The 24,024-nt window shown below is 38.7% G+C and overlaps 2 pseudogenes across 2 annotated transcripts; both read right to left on the bottom strand.

The window, feature by feature from the left end:
* Positions 1-1,769: 1,769 nt before the first annotated feature.
* On the bottom strand, positions 1,770-3,905 carry LOC311133381 (homeobox protein Hox-C9a-like; annotated as a pseudogene). Its single transcript has 2 exons — positions 3,324-3,905; positions 1,770-2,014 (listed from the first exon to the last, which is right to left on the bottom strand). The product of its transcript is annotated as a homeobox protein Hox-C9a-like (transcript).
* Positions 3,906-19,250: 15,345 nt separating this feature from the next.
* On the bottom strand, positions 19,251-23,174 carry LOC311133401 (homeobox protein Hox-C10-like; annotated as a pseudogene). Its single transcript has 2 exons — positions 22,440-23,174; positions 19,251-19,557 (listed from the first exon to the last, which is right to left on the bottom strand). The product of its transcript is annotated as a homeobox protein Hox-C10-like (transcript).
* Between the last annotated feature and the right edge of the window lie 850 nt (positions 23,175-24,024).

Genomic DNA, 24,024 nt, shown 5'->3' with positions numbered 1-24,024 from the left:
AGTCCAGCGACCAAGAAAGAAAAATAAACGCCTGAAAAGATACTTCACACACCTCAAATTAACTGATAGGCTAAAAGATGCAGAAGACTATGCAGCAAATTAGTGTAGTGTGCAGAGGGTGTCCAAAAATAGCACTGACACAGGGGAACACATGTATCGCCGTTTGTTGTGGGTTAATATGTCTCACATAACCACGACACATGGCCAGCATGACCCATCTAAAATACAACATTGAGCACCAACTCAGCAGACCAAAATAATATAGCGCACTGCTCGGCTCACAAAAGCCTCAAATCAGTGACCGAAATGTGCATTAGTCTATTGCAAATGAATTCGTAACGTCATCAATGTGTAGCCTAGGCCCTATATTCGCGATTTATGCTATGGAAACAACCCACTGGGCAAAGACTTCAATTCAAAGTCTATTCCACGTTGGTTCAACGTAATGTAATTGAAATGACCTGGAAATAACTTTGATTCAACGAGTGTGTGCCCAGTGTTAACGCTCATATAGACTACATTTGTATGATAAAATAGTGGAGTCTATAGGCTACAAGAAGGCTAAGTAAAAACTATAAAACACCTCACATGGTAACTAGCCTACATTGTTTGAAAGTACGCAGGGATAGGCCTATATTGAGATAGGTCTATGCCACATGGTTGCACGAAATGCACTCTCAATGCACTCCTCTATTATACCTGAATCTCAATAATCAAGTTATACTGTGTGGCATGTTTTCTTAAATGACCACCAATTAGAAATATGGCCAGGCCTAGACAGATTATGGACTGAAAACGTTTCAGAGCCAGAATACCACGCTAAAGCTTTTCCTTGAAATGGTTGCAATAATCTGAAATGATTATGATTGGATAACACGTATAAAGCAAACAACGTGATGCAATGCGTTTACACAAGGTCTCAAATGTCACCTTAATTTTCCTCCAGAGCCATTTACATTTCAGAAAACACAGCGTCTGGAAGTGGTCAGGAAACGTGCATTATAAAAGGAAATAGAAATGGAAGAATAATGAGTTAAAAGACACAGCTGCTTTCAATAAGGAGTGGTCCGTATCTAAATCTAGTGTGTAGCCTATTGGAATTGTTGAATCACTTATATCCCAACAACTAACTGCGAATTATATATTTTGTACCCTACTGTCTTGTCAAGCCATCTCAGAATGTCATTGTTGCAAGTGTTAATATTTCTGATTAAGGCCAGATTTTAACGTTTTAATATGAATGACCCAACAAAGACAGGAAAGGAGATTACAGTATAACATAAAGTTGTAGCGTAGAGAGAAAATAATATAAAAACCGTACAACAAAATCTATATCCACATAGGCCTAGACGAAAACACAAGACACACGTTCCATGTACTTCGTGTACAAAACATTAATTTACACTTGAATAGGCCAAAGATGCAACATCTACAAAAATACACAGGTTTTGTTATACACATGAACAGATGAAACACCATTCAAGCACAGTTATCCAACTTGACCGTATACCTTTCTTTACTAATGTCCTATTCGTGTCTTGACTATGAACCAGTAATAAAGGATAAATAGCCCAAACAAGTTGCATACTGTCACAGCGAAACGTGGGCCCAATCTGCACTGTGCTACTTTGTCAAGAATAGGCCTAGAGCTCAATTATATCAGATCAAAAAGGAAAACAGTAGCTCTCAAGAGGAGAGACCACTGGAGAGGAGAGACCATGAGTGACATTTTTCTGAATGTGTACAAGTCAATTTGTCCATACAGCACGTTACTGCTCATTGCTTTCTGTCTTCTCTTTATTCATTTTCTTCATCTTCATCCGCCGATTCTGGAACCAGATTTTGACCTGTCTCTCGGTCAAATTAAGAACCCGAGCGACCTCATATCGACCGTCCCTGGTAAGGTACATATTGAACAAAAACTCTTTTTCGAGTTCGAGAGTCTGATATTTTGTATAGGGACACCGTTTCTTCCTCGTTGAACGAGCGTGTATCCAATTCGCCACCGGGTTGCCTGTAAAATGATAAATCAGAAAAAAAGTAAATCAATTGAGCACTTTTGCTGACCTTTTCCAGTGTATAACCCATTAAGGCTACTTTAAAATCATTATCATAAACACTTCAACACACAACAGACCAAACGGAGAGCAGGCCTACTCTCTTATTAATTAAAAAAATAAAAATAAGCCTATGGTTCAATATAATCCATGTGCATTGTCAACTGTGTCATCAATGTGTTCCTTAATAATTATAAATAAGCATCTCTCTTATAGACCTGATCCATCTTTTTAGAGCGTCAACAGTACTAGAAAAGGACCGAGTTGTAAAATTGTGAGTGCGCCCGTTCGCTTTATTGCCCCATAAAATATTTTAAAAGCCTTTAACTTCAAGTCTCCGCAGGTCTGCAACCGAGGCAGCTAGATGCATTTCACCCATTCTTGTTGTGGCCAAAAATATTCTGTTCTGTGTTTATTGTAGGGAGTTTGCTCGGTGTTGTTATGTTTTTATAAGTACTGATATGAAGAAACTTCAATATCAATGGTTTTGGTCCTCGCTTAATAGGCTGCATTTAAGCAAAGTTATGTTTTGTGACTTGCTCGGCTTCGGTTGTACCAGAACGTTCAATAATCACGTGAAAAATCAGCCATTATTGACTAAATAACACGGTGCAATAAACCAGTATAGGTTTACATGAAATGAAATGAGCCATTATAATACTGCAGATAAAAACCATAGTGGCTCTTCGTGGTTTCTGCAAGCTTTTCTGTAAACATGGATCATCCTATTAGCTTGTTGGTTGATTTTAGGCTTCTGGATGTGCATTTCAATCGAAGGCTATAATAACAAATAATAAAATAATAATAATCCACTATAACACAAGGCCTATATAAGGCCACACCTCTTGTGTATCAATGATACAACATCAAATGTATCTATAAGTAAAATAAAATATGCTTTTAGGCACACAAAAAATGCTTTTAGGCACACGTTTAGGCCATGTAAGAAGACAGTGGAGTGGAGTTTACTAGAGATTCTGATCTCGCCAATGAAAAGCTTGTTTCCAGTTTCCCCATTGCATAGCTGTTTTATAGCTAATTCATATTTTACAACCTTAAGGGGATTGGCGTTTGTCCTGTCTAACACTGTCTAACAGCCCCTCCAGTTCCCCTCTCGTTCAAACGGAAGGGAAAATAAACGATCATTTCGTTTTATAGTGGGACAACAACCACGAGCAAAACCCCCATGGAAGACGAACACCCCCACCTCACGCACACACAAACGACTCCAATACCCGTTTGTAGACTGGCATGGCTTCCACTTACTTGGGTCGAATTCTGTCTTGTCGTCTTTGTGCTTTCCGGAAGCCAAAATCTCCGACTCTGGAGAAGGGGCGATCTGCTGTGCCTTGTCTCGGATGTCCACGCAGGTGTTGTAGAGATAGTCCGGGTATCCGCGACTGTTGGAGGTGATGCAGTGTCCGGCACTGGGCTGAGGAAAATCATCGGGTTTGAGTCCGTAGTGTCTGCAGTTAGCCGGATAGGCTGGAAAGGATACTGTTCCAGATATGGGCTCCAGCCATGAGCGAACATACCTCGAGTCCGTTCCAACGTGAGGTTGGTGGGTGTATGGGTGGTAGACTACTGAGGATTGGGAGTGAACTGGGCCCCAGGAGGAGGTAAAGACAGGAGGTTTCGGCGCAAAACTGCAGGAGGGTATTTCAGAGCACTCCGGTACTAGTGTCGTCTGACACGAGCGGGTGGGGAGAAGCTCTGTGGCTGAGAACCGCGACGCAAGAAAATCCTCGCTCTCATGGTTTATCAAAGAATCCACGCAATAATTGCGTATGGGACCCGTGGTCGACATAGCGATGCTCTCGTCTCTTTTACATGCATCAGATTATTATATGGAGTGTATGTGTACTTTTATCTTACCCCTAGAACAATCAAGCCAGGTAATTATTTCTCCCGGGTTTCTTTGACTCTCATTGGCCACCGATGAACACGTGATTATGTTTACCCCAAAACCTTACAGTCGATTAATGTGCAAGCACTCCTAGGACAAAGGTGTGTGTATCAGACATTTGAATGCTATTTATGTACAGGAATGATATTATATGAGCAATCATTAAGAAGGATTCACCCCCTATAATGTTTTCGTTTTTCCTTGTTGTCCTAAAGACATGGAGAACTGCGTATCCCCTCTTATTGGAGCATGATGTACTTTGATCACAGTGCACGAGGCACTATTTATCGATGTAATTTGTCTTTGTCGACCACAATTTGAAAAATCACTTTGAAACTTGAGGGATATTCTTGAGGTAAAACAGTTTTGGATATTAAGAATGCCTTTTTCCTTTAGAGTTTTTTCCAATCTTAATGCATTGTATTGACTTCGATGGATATAACATTGTTGTAACATGCACAATCTCAACAAGAGATGAAAGATCCAAGAATATAATAATATACCCCAAATGTGTGATTCACATGAGGCTTTTATATTGTAGAAACACATAACACACGGTGCATTCTCAGTTAATGGAGTCTAGAACTTTGTGACTGTGTAGAGATTCTGAACACTTGCAGCTAAATTCGTAGAGGCCGCTCATGTTTTATGTCCCTCAATATATTTTTAGGAGAACCATTTGCTTGTTCATGTACAGTGGGGAAAAAAAAGTATTTAGTCAGCCAACAATTGTGCAAGTTCTTCCACTTAAAAAGATGAGAGAGGCCTGTAATTTTTATCATATGTACACGTCAACTATTACAGACAAAATGAGAAAAAAAATCCAGAAAATCACATTGTAGGATTTTTAATTAATTAATTTGCAAATTATGGTGGAAAATAAGTATTTGGTCAATAACAAAAGTTTCGCAATACTTAGTTATATACCCTTTGTTGGCAATGACACAGGACAAACGTTTTCTATAAGTCTTCACAAGGTTTTCACACACTGTTGCTGGTATTTTGGCCCATTCCTCCATGCAGATCTCCTCTAGAGCAGTGATGTTTTGGGGCTGTCGCGGGGCAACACGGACTTTCAACTCCCTCCAAAGATTTCTATGGGGTTGAGATCTGGAGACTGGCTAGGCCACTCCAGGACCTTGAAATGCTTCTTACGAAGCCACTCCTTCGTTGCCCGGGCGGTGTGTTTGGGATCATTGTCATGCTGAAAGACCCAGCCACGTTTCATCTTCAATGCCCTTGCTGATGGAAGGAGGTTTTCACTCAAAATCTCACGATACATGGCCCCATTCATTCTTTCCTTTACACGGATCAGTCGTCCTGGTCCCTTTGCAGAAAAACAGCCCCAAAGCATGATGTTTCCACCCCCATGCTTCACAGTAGGTATGGTGTTCTTTGGATGCAACTCAGCATTCTTTGTCCTCCAAACACGACGAGTTGAGTTTTTACCAAAAAGTTATATTTTGGTTTCATCTGACCATATGACATTCTCCCAATCCTCTTCTGGATCATCCAAATGCACTCTAGCAAACTTCAGACGGGCCTGGACGTGTACTGGCTTAAGCAGGAGGACACGTCTGGCACTGCAGGATTTGAGTCCCTGGCGGCGTAGTGTGTTACTGATGGTAGGCTTTGTTACTTTGGTCCCAGCTCTCTGCAGGTCATTCACTAGGTCCCCCCGTGTGGTTCTGGATTTTTGCTCACCGTTCTTGTGATCATTTTGACCCCACGGGGTGAGATCTTGCGTGGAGCCCCAGATCGGTGGAGATTATCAGTGGTCTTGTATGTCTTCCATTTCCTAATAATTGCTCCCACGGTTGATTTCTTCAAACCAAGCTGCTTACCTGTTGCAGATTCAGTCTTCCCAGCCTGGTGCAGGTCTACAATTTTGTTTCTGGTGTCCTTTGACAGCTCTTTGGTCTTGGCCATAGTGGAGTTTGGAGTGTGACTGTTTGAGGTTGTGGACAGGTGTCTTTTATACTGATAACAAGTTCAAACAGGTGCCATTAATACAGGTAACGAGTGGAGGACAGAGGAGCCTCTTAAAGAAGAAGTTACAGGTCTGTGAGAGCCAGAAATCTTGCTTGTTTGTAGGTGACCAAATACTTATTTTCCACCATAATTTGCAAATAAATTCATTAAAAATCCTACAATGTGATTTTCTGGAAAAAAAATTCTCAATTTGTCTGTCATAGTTGACGTGTACCTATGATGAAAATTACAGGCCTCTCTCATCTTTTTAAGTGGGAGAACTTGCACAATTGGTGGCTGACTAAATACTTTTTTCCCCCACTGTACGTGTGGTTAATAAAAACTCAACAGAGTTATTCATATCACATAAACATAAAACGAACATATTACACGAAGAACAAGATGCAAATTACAACTATAGCATGAGTTATATAAAAACAACAACATTCAACAAAAATGTTATGCAGGAAAAAAAGAACATGCTAAACCTAAGTTTTAGAATGGAGTTGTCATCACTGGTCTGAGCAACAGTCAAGAGTAGAAGTAGGCCTATAGACATATCCTACAATTAAATGTTGGTTGGATAGTTGTGGATGAATATATATTTTTTAAAGGATAAAGCTCTCTATAACCAGGCAGGTCACCCATGATACAAGTCAGTACTAGACGTCCATCCATGTCTGAGGACGTCGGGAGATTACGTAAAAACCGCCCGCTAGGGGCAACAGTGAGCGCTGTTACCTTCAAGTAGGTTTTGCTTTTGCTAGGGCGTTGTGTTTGATATTTGATATTTTCCCAAATTATGTTTTCTCAGTTTTAGTTTTCCTGGTTTTAGATTATTTTAGTTTTTCACTCTCAAAATTACAATTGTTCATAGAAAACAACGAGATTGGATGTTCTGAGTCCATGTCAATGCTTAAATCACATCAGCAGACCGTTTTTTTTAGGTCTGGAAGAAAACAAACACATTTTAATTCCCCTTTAATTGTGCGTCTAGTGAGTCAGGAATGTGCAGTCTAATGATTTTAGATTTTAGAATTTAGCAGACGCTCTTATCCAGAGCGACTTACAGGTAGTGAGTGCATACATTTTTTTTCTTCATACTGGAACATACTAATGTTCCAGTCTAGCATGCTGCTGCTGCTAATTTCATAGCAAAGTTTGCAAATAACAAATAATAGATACAAATTATATACTTACTCATGATATAGTTCTGCCAGGTAAACCAACTTTGCAGTTAACATTTAACCTCTACGGGATCGGTGTCCCATATACGGGACGGTCGAGCTAACGTGTGCTAATGTAATTTGCATGACTGTTGTAAGTAACAGCAAACTTTCCATATGGGCAGAAAGCTTAAATTCTTGTTAATCTAACTGCACTGTCCAATTTACAGTAGCTATTACAGTGAAAAAATACCATGCTATTGTTTGAGGAGAGTGCACAACAACAAAAAATGTATCACGGCAACTGGTTTGATACATTCACCTCTGAAGGTAAACAATGTACTTACATTCAGTAATCTTCCCCTGATTTGTCATCCTAAGGGTCCCAGAGATAAAATATAGCATAGTTTTGTTTGATAAAATCAATTTTTATATTCAAATGTAGGAACTGGGTTCTACAGTTTGAACGCCTGCTGTCTCTGGCTCCACACCCACCCCGCCCGGCCATCTAGATGTGTGAAGGTTAGTGTATAAGCTAATGATCCATCATGTATGACATTCCTGGGAGTGTGTAAACTTACATTTTGTATTACTATATCATTTTTGTATGTTCTCTATAGTTATGTACTTCAAAATGTATCAATTCACCAATTCGGCACATTTGGGCAAACTTTATACAAAATTGTCCAGTATTGCAATGCTTCACTGGATCAATCTGAAACTTTGCACACACACTGCGGCCATCTAGTGGCCAAAATCTAAATTGCGCCTAAACTGCAATATTATATTGTGGCCTTTCGCTTGCATTTCAGAGATGATGGAACAAAATAATAAAAATAAAACGCTTGTTTTTTTGTTTGTATTATCTTTTACCAGATCTAATGTCTTATATTCTCCTACATTAATTTCACATTTCCACAAACTTCAAAGTGTTTCCTTTCAAATGGTATCAATAATATACATATCCTTGTTTCAGGTCCTGAACTACAGGCAGTTAGATTTGGGTATGTCATTTTAGGTGAAAATGGAAAAAAGGGTCCAATCCTAATAGGTTAACTATTAATTGAGAAGGTTTTGGGGAAAGTATTTCTGTCAACCCATAAGACAGTTATCACATCAACTCGCTACACATGGAGTGATAGACAAACTAGACAAACGTGTGCACCACACAGACAGACAGGGGCAATATTGCTGGAAATTAATTGCCAGATATTGTGTGTCAGGTTTGGCTTTTTAAGCCAATAGTGGCTAACCAGGGATAATGTAATGTTGTGTTGATTAGGTAGTACAGTGGGGGGGAAAATTATTTAGTCAGCCACCAATTGTGCAAGTTCTCCCACTTAAAAAGATGAGCGAGGCCTGTAATTTTCATCATAGGTACGTCAACTATGACAGACAAATCACATTGTAGGATTTTTAATGAATTTATTTGCAAATTATGGTGGAAAATAAGTATTTGGTCACCTACAAACAAGCAAGATTTCTGGCTCTCACAGACCTGTAACTTCTTATTTAAGAGGCTCCTCTGTCCTCCACTCGTTACCTGTATTATTGGCACCTGTTTGAACTTGTTATCAGTATAAAAGACACCTGTCCACAACCTCAAACAGTCACACTCCAAACTCCACTATGGCCAAGACCAAAGAGCTGTCAAAGGACACCAGAAACAAAATTGTAGACCTGCAACAGGCTGGGAAGACTGAATCTGCAATAGGTAAGCAGTTTGGTTTGAATAAATCAACTGTGGGAGCAATTATTAGGAAATGGAAGACATACAAGACCACTGATAATCTCCCTCGATCTGGGGCTCCATGCAAGATCTCACCCCGTGGGGTCAAAATGATCACAAGAACGGTGAGCAAAAATCCCAGAACCACACGGGGGGACCTAGTGAATGACCTGCAGAGAGCTGGGACCAAAGTAACAAAGCCTACCATCAGTAACACACTAAGCCGCCAGGGACTCAAATCCTGCAGTGCCAGATGTGTCCCCCTGCTTAAGCCAGTACATGTCCAGGCCCGTCTGAAGTTTGCTAGAGTGCATTTGGATGATCCAGAAGAGGATTGGGAGAATGTCATATGGTCAGATGAAACCAAAATATAACTTTTTGGTAAAAACTCAACTCGTCGTGTTTGGAGGACAAAGAATGCTGAGTTGCATCCAAAGAACACCATACCTACTGTGAAGCATGGGGGTGGAAACATCATCCTTTGGGGCTGTTTTTCTGAAAAGGCACCAGGACGACTGATCCGTGTAAAGGAAAGAATGAATGGGGCCATGTATTGTAAGATTTTGAGTGAAAACCTCCTCCCATCAGCAAGGGCATTGAAGATGAAACGTGGCTGGGTCTTTCAGCATGACAATGATCCCAAACACACCGCCCGGGCAACGAAGGAGTGGCTTCGTAAGAAGCATTTCAAGGTCCTGGAGTGGCCTAGCCAGTCTCCAGATCTCAACCCCATAGAAATCTTTGGAGGGAGTTGAAAGTCCGTGTTGTCCAGCGACAGCCCCAAAACACTGCTCTAGAGGAGATCTGCATGGAGGAATGGGCCAAAATACCAGCAACAGTGTGTGAAAACCTTGTGAAGACTTACAGAAAACGTTTGACCTGTGTCATTGCCAACAAAGGGTATATAACAAAGTATTGAGAAACTTTTGTTATTGACCAAATACTTATTTTCCACCATAATTTGCAAATAAATTCATTAAAAATCCTACAATGTGATTGTCTGGAAAAAAAAATCTCATTTTGTCTGTCATAGTTGACGTGTACCTATGATGAAAATTACAGGCCTCTCTCATCTTTTTAAGTGGGAGAACTTGCACAATTGGTGGCTGACTAAATACTTTTTTTCCCCACTGTAGCTGGGAGCTTGCAGTGTCTGATACTTGCGATATTTGTTTATGACAGTTTGCGGTGGAACACATAAAAATTGCATATACTTTCAGAATTGTTTGATGAGCAACTCACAGGTGGGCTGCGAGCTACTGCTAGCTAATGATCAACCTGTTGGAGATCCCTGATGTAGGCTAGTCAGTCCCTAGTAATAATATGACAAACTGCCATGTGGAGTAAACCCAGTTTAGTTTGGGTTTAAGTGGTAATATTGCAGTCTATCTGGTGTGCACAAATCCTTAAGAGTCTATTGATGCACCCGTGCCTCAAACAATTAACATAATAGTTTAAGCTAGAGATACAGTATCTGTTTTTTTGGTTCCGCCTATGTCGGCCTTCAGCATCTGCAGTGGAAAGTGTCAGAGCTACAGCGCTGTTTGTCAGACCAGGAGACATCCTGAAAATCGGTCTGTAGCGTCTGAACCAGCATACAAACTAATATGATGAGACTCTCAGGAACACGAGGGTGTTTGTCTGAAGTCGGTACTAACGACATGCCAACTTCTGTCTGTAGCGTCTGAAACATTTGGGTTACAAACTAATGTGACCTCACTATGAACACGAACACGATGGCGTTCTCTGTTTTGCTCCACGACCCCCACAACTGTCACGGGACTCATCTGAAGGTAACCATGTACCGGTTTAAAAAATGAATGGATGTATGGACGTAGTTTTGTGCCAACAAGGGTTAAATATGTGTCCAAAAAACTAAAATATTTCCTGAGCTTTCTTATATCTCCTAAATATAGGACAGACACTTCAAAACCTTATTCCTTATGATATTCTGTTTTTCCATTTATGAATGTGTTATTCAATGCGTTTCTATGGGCTATAATAATAATAATAATAATAATAATAATAATAATAATAATAATAATAATAATAATAATAATATGCCATTTAGCAGACGCTTTTATCCAAAGCGACTTACAGTCATGTGTGCATACATTTTTACGTATGCTATAGTGGTCCTCTGTAGCTCAATTGGTAGAGCATGGCGCTTGTAACGCCAGGGATCGTAAAATGTATGCGCACATGACTGTACGTCGCTTTGGATAAAAGCGTCTGCTAAATTGCATATTTTTTATTATTATTATATTATAGTAGTAAAGCCCAAATTCCATATTTTATCAAATAATGTTTTTGTATTTTGGGGGGATACCTGCAGGTGTCCTAAAATTCTAAATAAAATAGCTAAATGATCCATGGTATGACCACCTTAAAACAATTCCACATGTTAGCTTAGAAGAACAACCCCCCACAAGTCTGTGTGCATGCTCTATCCACCTCCCAACCTCAAACTTTGAGTTGTGGTCATCAGGGAAACTCCTAAAATCGTCTCATATGAAAAAACAAGCGCAATAAGAGTCAATTGAATAACCTTACCAAAACAACAAACCTACAATAGCCACATTATCTCTTTAATAAACTTTTGGTATGGGTAGCCTAAATCTGGAAAGTTAGTAACATTGGCTACTATTCATAATGATCCATTGGGGAAATTATAGCCTATATTGGCTTAGGAAATTGGATATATAACTTCTCCAAAGATGAAGAGGCATGCATGGAGTACTAGGGCACTCCGCAGTGCAGTGCTGTGTCTGGGCGTTGGATAACCAGTCATTGTCATTCAGTTGGGCTGCATTTAGACAGGCAGCCCAATTCTCATATTTTTTCCACTAATTGGTCTTTTGACCAATCACATCAGATCTTTTAACGTCAGATCTTTTTCAGAGCTGATCTGATTGATCAAAATACCAAATGGTGAGAAAATATCAGAATTGAGCTGCCTGTCTCGATGCAGCCTCTGTCATTCAGTCTGGGCTTGGCCCTTTGCCACAACACCTCAACCTGCGTTTTTCTCTTTCCACGGAGAATAGGGTGCCAAGGCTCAAATCACCTTCTACTCATAAATGCACTATACTACAAATGCAATAACACCTGCATTTTAAGATGCTGTCTTTTGAAACCTTATGGAAAAGATGGCTGACTGGATTAGGCCATCTTAATTAATCGATTCAATAAGCTTAACAACTACAGACTAGCTACATGACTCTGTGACTGTTGTTGAGAAAACAAATAGACTGTTCGTTGGCGTCTTCTCTAATCCAAAACTGAATCAGTCTCCTTTGTTAAATGATCAGCCTAAGATCCAGGTTAAAATATCATTTGCTGGAAATGATATAGCCTTGTGCCATGCTGATCATCAAAAAGCTATGTTAACTGGTATATAAAACACAACATGTTGGAGAAAGTAGGTCTAGGCTATAGACTATGTTCAATTGGTGAACCTATCAATCACAATCAAATGTAGGCCTGCCTACACATTAGAATTTGATATAGATTCTTATCCAAATTGTACATGGGCTCGAATATATAGATCACAGACTGGGGTGCCCATGACTTTATCTGCAAAAATTGATAAGTATGGAAATGTTTATAACGAGAAGCGATAGGGTGTGTCTGTTGTATAGCCTAGATAATTGGTTTTCTTGCTATTTATTGCTGGCGTCTGAGAAACAATGATACTGCCAGCGGACATCTAGTAGCCCTACACACCCAACCTCTAACACAGACGAAAAATTACTACTTACATATATATTTATGAATAAGATCACCTCAATAGTATTCTCAATGCAACCGTCACTAGTCAATCAAAATGCAACTTTTGATAGGCCTATATTCAATTTTATGTTATTATCGATAATTGAATTGCTGCCTTTGATTATTTTAGGCGTATAGGACTATACGTTTTCAGAATGTCCTATTACAACATCAAAATATCTGGGTTAACTGTTAGAATGTATTTCAAAGCCAAACATTTAATATGAGCATTGGTTTTGGTTTGGGCTACTATTCGTGTGCGCAAACTCTATATGTTATGCGTAAAATAATAATAGGCTATTTGCATTTCCTATAGGCCTAAGCTTTGGCTATATTATCATGATATTCATTGTCTCATGATCTTGGTGGTAGGGATATTTCAGATATTCTATAAACATATACTTGTCAAATTATAAATAGGTGGTAAGCAAATATATAATGCAAATTATCCATACGTTCCTCTGCATCAGCAAAATGCAACAAAATAATGAACAATATCTCCAAGACTGCGACCTGTATGTTTTTGTGTCTACTAATTTGGTTACCCATTGACGTTACACATTACAGCTTCAAGGCCAAACTATACAAGGCTATATTATATGTTTTTTGCATGCTTATCTTTCCATTCTCTTTGAAGAGTTGTTGCTATTGTAGTGGCAATCCTTATCTATATCGTTTTTTAAAATGGTTATTTTAGTGCCAACTATAGCAAAGCACTTCCGTAGAAATTCATAATTTCCATCTCTAATTGAAGTACAGACAAATCGAACAATCTTTCTTAGGAATCAGCGTGATTACCAATCTCAGTGGTAAGTATACAGTAGCTTACCAAAAAATGATTCATCCTTTATCATTTTATGTTCTCTAAGTTGGCCAATCAACATGTGTGGAATATTTGAGAATGCGACTTAGGATATATAATTACAGATGTTTGTGTGTAGGCCTATCCCACATTTACACTTTCAGCTCTGGGGCATATTTGGAGAGATTTGGGTACCGTGTTCTAGTTAGGGGTTTATTGAGTTGTGACGTGAAGGACTAGTACTGCACTCATATAATATCATCCATATTCTAGTTATGGACGGATCTACATCAATGTAAGCCTTCAAATGTTTTTTGTAACATTATCCATGTCAGCCTTCTTTTTTTTTTTTTTTTTTTTTACCTTTAAACTGAACAAATAAACAATCAAAATTGAGCATTTGTGTCCATTGTAATTTCTTGAAATTAGCCAGAATAGGTGTTGACTCCATTTAAATCAACTCACATTATAAGAGATCATAGATCCTCTAAAATATACGTTTCATGGATGGATATTTTACATTTCAGTTCATTTAATAAATAAAATATTTGGATCTGAAAAGAAATTGACATAAACAACCCTGACATAATATTGGGAAGATCCAATCGAACCAACAAACACAGACACGCACAGACACACGCACAGACACACGTACTCACGCACTCACGCACTCACGCACACGCACACGCACACGCACACACACACACACACACACACACACACACACACACACACACACACACACACACACACACACACACACACACACACACACACACGCACACACAATGTAGACCAGCTGCAACTGATTGATTCCATTAAGATATTATTATTTTATTTTTTATTTTTTTACAACGTTTTTATGCCTCACATAACAACAATATACTTAAAATACATAAGAGGCTTTACTTTAATTAATCACCCACTTCAAGTGCATTTGAGCACCATGCGGTTGCTAAGAAAATGGAAATGACACACAGCCACTTCGGTGACATCACTACTCCACAGTCTAGTGCAAGGCATGTAAACATGGGGCCTTGACTTCTATTCACCGCTACAGCTATATTGGCTATATTATTCAGTAACTTGGGAGTGTTAAAACACTCAACAACGTGCTAAGAAGAATTAGCCTACAACAAGAACCATATGAATGTGCACATAGATACGAATGTTGATCAATGCAAATCAGGCAATCTAAGCTCATAATTTGCCTAGTAGGCCTAGTTTAAGGTGACATCATCACTGCTAGCAGTAGACTAATGTGAGGGATATAGACCTACTTTTATTTAAGCTAAACTGTAAATTATAGGTTACACTGACTGATCACTGAATAATGGCCATAATGTATAAAAAAAACAACATTAGCCATTTGAATACACTAACCACGTTATTGAAAACATAAAAAAAACATGCACAATTAGTCATTGGTAGGTATTAGAAAGGTAGCCTATTTGCTAAAATAGGCGGGACTATCATTAATTAGTTCATTAAAAGTTGATGTTTTTTGTTTAGTTTAGTTTTTTATTGAAGTTTCAGCCCACAAAACCTTTATCGGTGTAAGAGGATTGAAAGAATGCTGTTAATGTTTATAACATCATCAATACTGTTGTTATTTCCAATAATATATATATATATATATATATATATATATATATATATATATATATGTCATTAATAATAACATTAAGAACAAGAATAGAAATGAGCTAAAAGACTGACAGCTCAGTGTGTGCAAGCAGGTAAAATTAATATTGAAGGCAATGTACATGTGTGTGTGTGTGTGTGAGAAAGGACGTAAAAATAAGAAAAAACTATTTCTCCATTAATTCAATTGTATATGCCTATCCTAATTCAACACAGCCACATCGGTTTAAGCTTTCATAAATTCTTATAAAGTCAAACAAATAAATGAAAATATTACGTTATTTCTTGGATATCAAGGCTCAGGTGACTAATCCTAATATTCGGTATGAACCCTGAAAGATAGGCTATTCAGTATAAATCCTGTTGTTTTTTTAGGTCAACGGAATGCATTCTGTAATTAAATACCAGTTTAATGTTGCTAGCGATAGAGCGTGCATAACATACATTTATACCTCTGCCGCGGGATTGGAAGAATGCTGTTTATTACAGACGTTAATTTCGTGGAGTGGACTGGAGTAACATTGTGAACTCGTAAACACATTTAAAGACACCACTTAAAGGCCTTACTGACTGGAAACGTTTGATTAAAGCTCTGGTCGTAAAGACATTAATATTATGACAGCAATTCGGCGTTAAAGCATTGCCTAGGCCTATACCTTCTCTTACGAGGGTTCCAATGTGTAGCCTATATATTTGCTAAAATAGATTTGACACCGGAGATGGTCACCATACAGGATTAAGTAAAGGCCTAATAATATTCCAATGAGTCAAATTGAGTCCTAGCATTGGCATTGCATACCTGTAGATAGACACCAAGACAGATCACGCTGTCAATGACAGCGTCTGCGTAGGGCTATGTGTGGTTGTGGTCCGTGCGTAAAAGTTATATATATATATATATATATATATATATATAACATTATATAGACAAAATGTAATATATATATATATACTTATTTTATACATGGAGTCAAATTGACACATGCCTCTTTTACAAGTGAGCCATGACATACACAAAATACTTGATACAGAAAATACTAAATAAAAATATCAGGGAAAATACAATAAATCAATGCATGTGCACTCATGGGGCTAACATTTGCTCTTGTAGCTAACATTTTTGTGTCAATATCTATGTATGTCGTTCATGGATGATTTTAATTACATTTTGTCTATGTGATGTTAGTGGTGATTAAGACAAAAGAGCGAGTAGCTCATATCATGCAGATGGAGAATATTGAAGATAGGCTAGTGTTACCTGCCTCAAACCGGATGTAATAGTTTTTTGACCCATTACACTAGTAATATCCTAAATAAGTCCTAATACAATAGGCCTATAATAGGCGATAATAAACAAACACACATATATTTGTTAAAATGTAACATAGGCTAGGCTACTTATAATTACAACTGGCCTATCTACAGGCTATCTACACTCCTTTTGCATAAATTATACATTTCTCATTTTACGAAATAATTTGAATTCTGCCTCTTTTCTAGCTTCTCCTCAATTTACTGTCATATCAAACGGAGATCAGTAGCTATATGTAGCAAAAACGTTGAGGTAAATTCATAACGCCAAATTTAAGAAAACAAAAAGGCCCAGATCTAGGCTACTAAATCGGTTCCAGTGGAACCATGGCGTGCTGCACATTTCAGCGTGCTGCACATTTATGTTCCTTGACCATTCGATAAACAAAATACTGTTTGTGATGACGACTTAATTTAATGTTTCAAAATGGTTTATGTTGCAACACCATGTTTAATATCAAACATTTTGTGCAGGCTATATTTGCGCCGAGATTAAGTGCAAAGGAGAAAGCAAGTGACGAATTCAGCTAATAACCACCATAATGACGAATTCAGGTAATAATGTAGGCCTAAAACAAACCCTTAGAATCTCAAAGGGTCATTTTTATGTTATTTGATTATTATTCAATGATCATACAAGTGATATAATAAAATATGTCTGTTACAACAAAAGCATAATGAGTCCAGAGATGAGAATGGGATTTTTACTACTTGGCAGATGTCCCATGGCACCTGGAGACGCTCTTGGAATGCTGAGTGCCATCCCTAAAACACCTCCGGTCAATAATCCCATCTACAAGGCTAGACCTCAAAAGTCTGCGCAACAACACAAAGCTCAAAAGGATTTTTTTACCCCATGATGTTTACAACCCAAATTCTCCCACTGCAGCCAATAGACCTTTTAGTGTCCACCACATAAAGCCAAAGAGCTAAGAAAAAAGGTCTCGTCGTGGATATTGATGTCTCGGTTCATTTACAATGCCATTTGCGGCGACTCCTCAACCGAGTGTGTAATCTGACGGAAATGGACGCCCTTGATGAAGTTAAACTGACGTAATCAAGGCAGTTTCTTGTTGCCGAGCCAGGAAGTCAATCCCAACAACATGAAACTACCTAAACCACGCATCAGCTGAACGTGAAAGGTCAATCCATTGAGAATTAGAAACAATATCAAACGTATTGCACAGTCAAATGTTTTTCTATGGACCGATGGGGAAATAATCTACAGAAGAAAAAACGAATAACAAAAATGCTGCATATGTAGACCAGTACTTTGATATGCTTGATGTCGTTTTGCATATCAGTCATATTTGAAAATAGCAAGATTGGCCTAATACTATGATGTCCATGACTTGAGCGCATATCCAGCAAGGAGCGATCATATTTTGTAAGATTATTTGTAATATTCTATTTTTTGTTAAGTGGATAGCATACTCCATGAACACATGCAGGTTCACAGTTGTCTGTTCATTCTATGACAAAACATCGTTGTCCATCCAAGGCAGAGGTAAATTCAACAAAACTATCACAGCACACATCATAATCCAAAATCCACTTGCAAATCTCGAGCAGCTCATCAACATAGAAAACCTCCACAACCATCACTGGTCGGATCTTGAATGTCTGCACAAGGTTAAAATGCAGCAACACAACAACACGAGATACCCTCGGTGTTATGGAAATTAATGTGCTGCCAGTTGCAAATGTGCCAAATGAACAGAGCCAGACGTGATCTAGTCCAAAGCAAAGAAAGGAAATGCCAGCGGCTAGTCCTACCTTCAACGCAGGCTGCATGCGGGGATCCGTTGCCATGCTCCTGCAGTCGTGTCTAGTTGCTGACACTGTTCCATCATATCCATTCCCTTAAAGTAATCACCCGGTCTCTTTTTGCTCCATCATCCGTTGGAGAAGGTCGCATTTCCCCTCATCTGGTGAATGAAGTGGCGTGCGCCCGTGCAAACCAGCTCCATTGTAGCCCGGCTATGTGGGTATAGACCTCCTCCTCCTCACCTTTAAACTCATCTTTACTGCTGCGGTGCACATTATACTTGCAGATCATAAAAACCACCTCTAGCGCTGTACTCCAACCATCATGACGTTACTATTTTATGACCTTGACTTCTTGTGGTCACCTGGCTATTTAAATCACAGCTATATGGTCGGTCTTTCCACTTACATTAAAACTCCCACTATTGCGCCCTTTCCCTTTCCCTCTCCCCTCTCTTTCTCAAAGCAAGCCACAAAGGACACGAAGGAGAAGGACAGCAAGGGAAAATGATGCTCCATACCCATTTTATCTATTTTGTATAGGCTTATTTTATATCTTTACAAAACGTTCAGACACATAATGCTTGCGATAATCGTTTGAAAGTGCATTGACTTTATGATGCTGTAATGCACAGCACATCAAGTTCACATGAACAAAAAACAACAAAACACAAGACAACAACAACATAAATGAAAGAAAGGAAGAGACCAAGTAAAGACAACACATTTCATTAAAAGTGTATGTAAAACAATTCAAATGCACTAATGCCACTTTGAGACATTTTTCTAAACAATTAAAATCCAGCGTTCAAATTTTTTTTTGCATCTGAAGAGGTTCATAGCTGTAAAATTTGACAAAACCATGCATGGATTCTAAAAAAGATTAAGCGTGTTTGAAAGGCCTACAATTTATAACCTGCTCTAGATGCTTTCTCCTGCATGAGCGTAGCGTGTGTGCAGGCCTAGGCCATACACAAAAAAAATGTATGCACGCACGACTGTAAGTCGCTTTGGATAAAAGCGTCTGCTAAATGGCATATTATTATTATTATTATTATTGTATGCCTATGTGTAGCAAACTTCTTTAACAAGGAAGTGGAGTTTAGTCTGCTAGTTTATGTGTAGACTAAGTGTAGTTTTTGTTAAATTTCCCTTCAAATGAGGTGTAAGCATAAACAGAGGTTAGCGCTCTCACTCGACTCTCCCTGTGGAATTCCATGAGTTTCATGCGTCGGTTTTGGAACCATATTTTGACCTATTAGATAAGTCAATACTCTTGCTTATCTCCAGGCGGCGCTCTCGCGTCAGATACATGTTGAACACGAACTCTTTTTCCAGTTTCAGTGTCTGATGTTTGGTGTAAGGACAACGATTTTTCCGTCCACTTTTAGCTATGATCCAGTTTCCAATGGCATTCTCCAATCTGGTGTCCCCTGTAAAAAAGGAATTAGTTGAATTAACATGATTATCAGTTTATAGCCTAAACGTAGCCTAATTTGTGATAGAACATAATAATCACTGGCATATACCACACACCTCTGCAGCTATTAAGGTTGGGTGCCCCCTGGAGGTAGCACCCCCCCCGACCCCCCCCCCCCACATTGCAGGAAATTAGCTTTAAAAATGCTACATTCTCCCAGTCTCATTGCCAAATGTGTAAAATAGCATGAGATTAGCTATAAAACTGTAAATGTTTCTCTCTGCCCTATGGCAATATGTGGAGAATTGCAGGAAATTAGCTTTAAAAAAGCAACATTTCTCTCAGCCTCATGGCAAAATGCTCAGACCTTGCGGCCTCGCGAAACCACTGATAATACACTAACTAAATCAGGTTACCAAGAATGGCATGTCATTTTATATATATTGGCAATTGTATTTACAACTTCACCGTAGGCCTATAGCTCAATGGAGCTGCTAATCGATATATATAAAAATATATCATTTCAACTCCAATTGTTTTCTTTCAAGGTTATATAAAATGTCATAACATGTCGTTGTCTTTGATGCCTTAATGCACGGAGGTATAGCCTAATCATAGCCTTTAGTGAGATGATAAATTACCGCTTCTTTGAGAATATAGCCTAACTAATGCTGCATTATTTGCGTATCTGGAGTAGCCTACGCTCAATCAAGGCCAATTGAAACAATTAACTATATAGAAACACAGGGCCTACGAAAAATGTGAGTTGATCTCATCCGGCAAATAGGCTAATGAAAATAAATTGTTAATTAATAGGGGTAACTTGGGTATTTTTGGCGATAAGAATTACATTATGTTCTTTCAATCCCCTCATAAATAGCATTAGAGATAAATTAAATGTAGATATTAGTTAATGCCACAATACAGAGGGATGGATACCACGGACGATGTCCGGGGTGTATAGTTGAGTCTATCCATAAAGGAGTCCGGAGGAGGTTAAAATCTAAATGTTAAAGACTTCTGTCTTGATTAGGCCTACATGGCGCAGCGGGCACGAATAATTAAACTAATCACACTGTTCACATGGGGAAAACAATCCGGAAATAAACGGCGCAGTGTTTTTATAATTTTTTAGTGAATGACTAATGAATTACTCTTTTAGAATGTGGGATAAAAGTGTAATATTTGAATAGCAAGTTATTAGTAGGCACTATTCTAACGAATCTGTCAGATTTAAGGAAGAGAGAAATGAGGGACTGAAGCAACTTTTAATATTTCGCCCTAAATCATACGTTGTTTTTAATTACATGGAAATAGAAGCCCCATATCTGCCTGATTTAAACAAGTTAATAAATAAAAATGGAATTTCATTGTGTAAGCAATGGCGTGAATTTCGGATGCACATGCTGTGGCCACATATGCTCAATACAAGGCCTAAGAATAATACATAATAATAATAATAGGCCTAATAGTAACAATAATAAACGAATCACCATCAGCCTAAAGTTCACCAGTTGGTCCTACAATTATGTTTATAACGTGACACGATTATTATTTCCTGAACTTACAAAATGAAACGTCATAACTTGAGGTTATATGTGCTTTATATTTGTTGTTTTATACTTTGAAAAATTATTTACCGACAATTTAGCTAAAAAATGTAGTTTCCAAAGCCAACAAGCTTCAAAACAAAAGCAATCATACAATCACCTTCCAGGAAACTTTCGTAAGCAAAAGCCTAAAGTTTTTTTTTTTGTTGGTCTGCACAGTTTGTCTGTAGGCTATGTCTTCTCGGGACGGTTTCCCGAGCACAGATTAAACAGTGAGTCTCCATTGAACATGCTTTTTAGTGTAGGAATCTGTGTCTGGGAAAGCAGCATCTTCTGTTTAAATCCAATGAGATATAAACCAGCCTGAATCATGCTTTATTTTCTTCATTGCTGTAACTATATAATTAGAGCGCATTCATTTGGATAGCCCCCCCCCCCCCCCCCCCCCCCCCCTTTACTAGTAGCCTATTACTATATTATAACAAATCCAAGCGAGATATAGCGACTATAGTAGGTCTATCCTATCTTATTATTATTATTGTCATGACCACCAATTAGACATAACAAATCTCATTCCTTAAACATTCTCAAAATATGAATGAATGAGCTCCATCTCAACTGCAAAGTATTTGAGACTGTGCAGTGTGCAGTTTCATTTCTCAAAATCAAAAACCTAGACTATCACAAACGTTTTTCCAAAGTTGCAGTTCAATGGTAAACGGATTATGTCCTTCGCAGCAAATTGGTAATGGCCTGGCAGCTTTGGGAACAAAAAGTTGCTTAAATGGGCAATGTCAAGAGCATACGCAGTCTCGCCTTCCAGATCACCCTTGTAGTCCAGTGAAATAAACAACGAAAAGTAGCCTACAGGCAGGCCTGTGCGTTAACCGGTATTGTGTGAATGTTATTTTGATTTTTTTAGGAAAGAGATAAGGAACGCAGATCCTATAATTATATAGATAGAGTAGGGAGGGAAGTGTATGGCTTAGGCTACTCAATTTAGGGGAAAGGTCTGCTTAACAAAAAACAGCCCACCAATCGAGTCAAGTTTGCAAGAGGTTAAAATTGTACTTTGAAACTATAGGCCTACCACTGGTAACAGATACAATTACATAGGCCTATGCCGAGGCTTGTCACCATTGCATGATCTTTTGAATTAGCATTAGTAGCCTAAATGTATTTCCATCTCAGATGAAGTATTGGCTTGTCCAACCTGGTCGAAGTAAGTGTGATGATATGTTTGTTTGTGTTATAAGCCATGAGCCATGTTTGTGTGTGTATGTGGGTGTGTGTGTTCGTGGTCGGATAATGCTTGTTTATGTGTTATAATCCATGTGTGCGTTACCTTTAACCTCACTGTCTGAGTTGTCTGTGCTTCCGTCCGTTTTAAGGACATTCTCTTTCTCAGACAGTTGTTTCGTTGGGCTGTGATTCTCCTCGAGTTTACTGTCTGCCAGATACGGCTCCTGATTGGTTTCGCAGGTGTACTTAAATGGTTCTGGATTCTCTGTCCCAGTTTCGACAACAGAGAAGATACTATCTGGGCCGAAGCCATGCGCATTCTCCTTTCTCATGTAAGGTTGACTGGCTGTAGAGGATTCCGTACGAGAATGTTCGTGCATTTAACTGTGATGGCGTCTCTCAGCCATCCTCGTGTAGGAACAAGGTCCAACAACAGTCTCCGTGCGTCAGTTTGGATCCCCGCTATATAGGAAGCACATTGAGTCCTCCTTCACACTTTCTGATGGGAAAGAACATGAAAGCAGTGGTCGGATAACATGCTGTGTTACCTGGGATGAATTTTTAGCTTCAGGCCCAAAAAGATTTAGCTGCGACAGGTAATGTTGGTAATGGTAGGCGCTGAGAGCCGTGTTTGTCGGAGATGGCGAAGGTAGTCCTTTGGAAAGAGGCGAAGACACGATTCCATAATTTCTCACGGTCGAACAGTCATACTCGGTCGCACCTCTTTGAGCTTACATTCCGGAACTGCAAATAACCCTTATCTCTGCACACAGAGGATTCTTCTACCAAACTGTTCCACATGAAATTTAGAAGCTGGGATTTTATTTTGACGTTCCATTGTTCTCTTTATTATTTTGATACCACTCTTCAGAGCCCTCCTAGAGGATTATAGTCGGGTAGGAAGCTGACATATTCGAGTTGGGGGCGTGGAGCATCAAAAAACTTCAGCAACATAATTATGGATGTACGAGGTATGCCACGTGACTTTCAAACCAATAGGTGTTTGAAAGTGGCCCCTGATGCACCAGACTGCCATGACAACACTGGTGTCAAGTTGTCGAGTTTCCAGCTCTATGACAGAGTAAGGGCGCCATCTAGCAGGACAGATACAGATAGGGTATAGATACAAGTTCTTGAACATACAGAACTAGAGACTAATTCAAATAGTGTTCTATTGCATTATGTGTTCTAGAAAACAAAAGTGAGCAATGGAGCTGGCAAAAAAGAAGAGGATAAACCTAAAGAAGATATGTTATGTAAATTGCACAACATGTAGGCCTATATTGCATCATGATAAGCGTTGTCTTTGATTCTTGTGTAGAGGGTCTGCACTCCAAAAAAAATATTATTGTTATTTTATGCTATTTATTTCATTTAGAGGCAACAAGAGCAAAAACAAACGTTTTGACAATGATTCTTGAAATATCAACCGCCAAATAGTTTTATGATTTGATCTTATTATAACTCTGCTTTCTAAAGGTAATAACGAAAAGTTATTGCTTGTTTATATTTCTTATAGTTCATTAAAACTGGACATGGCAGTACATAAAGTCCCTTTTATAGAGTTTTATAAATGGCATGTAATGGTAGGGTATTATAAAAGAGAAAGAACAATACAATTGATGAACGCAGTAGCTTTGTTTATAGGCTGTGGCAGAGTGATAAAAAAAGAGTGGAATGAGGACAAA

This window comes from Coregonus lavaretus, assembly GCF_964263955.1.
Source record: "Coregonus lavaretus genome assembly, chromosome: 8".
Lineage (NCBI taxonomy): Eukaryota > Metazoa > Chordata > Actinopteri > Salmoniformes > Salmonidae > Coregonus > Coregonus lavaretus.
The sequence above is the reverse complement of the archived record's forward strand: the minus strand, read 5'-3'. Positions and strand labels throughout refer to the sequence as shown.